Source organism: Cornus florida, unplaced genomic scaffold (assembly GCF_030987335.1).
Source record: "Cornus florida cultivar Cherokee Brave unplaced genomic scaffold, ASM3098733v1 CherokeeBrave_3.0.0_Hap2_Chr05, whole genome shotgun sequence".
NCBI lineage: Eukaryota > Viridiplantae > Streptophyta > Magnoliopsida > Cornales > Cornaceae > Cornus > Cornus florida.
Window position 1 is genome coordinate 59,261,808 of NW_026775575.1, and position 3,220 is coordinate 59,265,027.

Consider the following 3,220-nt stretch of genomic DNA (forward strand, 5'->3'; position numbering starts at 1 on the left):
ATGATTGAAACGAAGATCTATAACCTTGGGAACCTTGGCTTTGCATTGGAGGCGGAACATACTTGCCTTGAAAACCACCTTGGGGAGGGTTTGAGCCTTCCCCTTGGCTTTTCCAAGAGAATTTTGGATGGTTCCTCCATCTGGCATTGTAGTGTGAGCCATAGGGATTATTCCCTTAGTTGACAAATGTAGCATCTACTTGTTCATGATGCTCACTTTGCACATGTCCATGGGGACAATTGGAAGTAGTATGTAAGACACTAGAACAAGTCATACAAGATTCAGTTGATACATGATGAGTATGATTAGGGGAGGAAGACATTTGATTTGCCAAACTGTGGTTGACCAAAAATTGATCAAACCTTTGAGTTAAAGATTTCACCTTGGCGACTATGTCATTTGAATTGTCAACTTGATATAAGCCGACATTCTTCCTTCCACCTAGAATTCTACCATTTTTAGATGATAAAGATCTATGCATGGAATTTTCACTCATACTTTCATACAATTGCCAAACATCATTCTCATGTTTATCAAGGTAAGAACCACCCATAGATGCATCTATTATTCCTTTTTGATTATCCGGCAAACTTTCGAAGAAGTATTGGACTAATTGCCATTTAGGAATGTCATGATGTGGACATTTCCTAAGCAAATCATTAAATCTTTCCCATGCCTCATGAAACAGTTCCCCTTCCCCTTAAGAAAATTCATGAATGGAAGTTCTCATGGCATTGGTCTTTGATACCGGGTAGTACTTTTTCAAGAACTCTTGTTGCATTTCTACCCAAGAAGTTATCGAAAAAGGCCTAAGATTGTTGAACCAATATTTTGCTTTGTCCTTAAAGGTAAAAGGAAAAAGTTTGAGTTTTAACACTTCTTCTGGCATGTCCGTGTATTTCACGGTGGAACACACTTCAAGAAACTCATCCAAATGCTTGTACGGTTCTTCACTTGGAAGTCCATGATAGTTAGGAAGCATTTGAATGATTTGCGGTTTAATCTCATAGTGATGTGCTCTAAATGGGGGAAATTGAATACATGTCGGTGCATTGTATTCATTTGGAACATAATGATCACGCAAAGCAATGGGAGGATTCCCAACTGGTGGTGCTAAACGAACACCGTGATTAACTTGAACCATAGGAGGTTGTGGAACAAAAATTGGCCGAGGCATTCCCAATGGACTTTGGCCTTATTATTGTGGTGGAATGAATGGTCTAGGCATGCCTAATGGTACTTGGATGTTGTCATGATGCACATTAGGGTAAAGGATGCCTTGTTGGTCTATGTGACCAACGTCTTCCACATGGTCGTCATGTTGCCCCTCCATTGATGAAATGGAGTGATGAGAACTACCTCTTCCCCTAGGATTACGAACAACCAATTCAAGATGCAAATTAGGAGGGACAAGAGTAGAATTTAATGACCTACAACCATACATGCACTAGCAAAACAAATAACAAGCAAATAGCAATCATTTCGCCTCCATAACAAATCAATCAACAAATCTCCACATACAATGATCCCATACTCCCATGCTTGAATAATTATGCAAAGAAAAAGTAAATTGCCTCCACGCGGACTCACAATTTATCTAAGAATTTAAGAACTTGCTACCACACGGGCCGACGATTTAACTAGAGATTGAGTAAGAAAGATCTCACAAAGTGTCCTTAAGCAACTTTAATTCATTTTTCAATTTTTCCGCTTCGCTTTGCAATTTTTAGATTTTAGCCCTTTTTATGCTTAGCTTAGCTCCTTGCTTTTCAATTCTCCTTTACTTGATTTCCTTGCTCAATTCACCTAGCCAAATAAGAACAAACACAATAAGTAACTAAAAATAAAGTAAATAAAGACACAATCAAAAGAGTACTAATTCCTAATTGTTTCCAAAACACGGCGTTGCCAATTCAATCCCCAGTAACGGCGCCAATACTTGGTGTGTCATCTAGTCGTGTCGACTAACCAAAGTTGCAATAAAAGTGTGGCCAAGTTTAAATTTATAAAGTACCACTACTACCTCTAACTACTAATATAGCTAGGGTGAGTACGGATCGTCCTAAGGGATTAGGGGCTATGTTAATATGGAAACAAGATCAGATTAGTAGGTCGAATGATCAAAAGATTGTTTGTTGGTTAATTAAACTATGATGTAAATGAATTCAATACTAAACAACTAAAGTAAATAAAAGGGTAGAGAACAAGAGAGAGAGGTCTTGGGATCTAGAGGTCACCACTAAATATCACCATTCTAGACACTCAATATATAATAAATGAGGGGAAACATGTGTTGCAATACAATGAGGTGTGATTAATTGAATCAACAAGCATGGATTGACTAATTAAGCATACATTGTCTAGACAACCTAGTGAATAGCACAATATATCAAACTAAGCCATTATTCTTTCCTTTAAGCTCTCAATCAACACACTAACAAGTTAGATAATCATACTACTTGTATTCATAAGTACGGAACATCAAATAACAAGCGTGGATTGTCCTCACATCTAAGAAAGTAAAGCAACTACACTACATTTAAGCTAAGGACATGAAAATTAAACTAATAAACTAAGGTAGAGGCATAATCCATCAAGAAATGAGTATGAACCATCAAACAAACCACAAGAATATTCTATTTAAGCACTATGCCTTGACAATCTCTAGATTCATAGCATCAATACACATAAACATGCATCAATATCACAAAACCAAGAGATAAACACATGAACATCTACTCTAGCATACATAGACACATGAATAGAATGAAATGATCAATTGGAAGTATTAATCAACACAAATCATTGTAAAAATAAGATTCATATATAAAATAAGTGTCAAGACAACATTACAACACAAATCCCCTCAAAATACAAAGCATTAAGGTCTAGAAGGCATGGAAGATGTTTAGCCACTCATTGATGTAATCATCTAACCCTCAAGGGCCATCTCCATGGTAGAAATGCTCTTCTTCTTAATGGAAACCCTAAAAGAGTGGAAGAACTCCCAAAATAGTATATGTCTCTTTAAGCTCTAGCCTCCTCTCCAAGATATGTGATTCTAAGTTATGTTCTCTCAAGATATGAAGATATTATGTAAAAATGGCTCAAAATCCTTTTATAGGTAGCTTAAATATGACACCCAACGGTCAGGTCTTGTGCACTAGGGTCCCTTTAATGATTACACCATGACCCATCTTTTAATGAGCTGGACTCTGTT

General features: G+C 36.9%; 1 pseudogene; it reads left to right on the top strand.

Annotated features, from left to right (window-relative positions):
- Positions 1-626: 626 nt before the first annotated feature.
- On the top strand, positions 627-724 carry LOC132310859 (small nucleolar RNA R71; annotated as a pseudogene).
- The last annotated feature ends 2,496 nt before the right edge of the window (positions 725-3,220 follow it).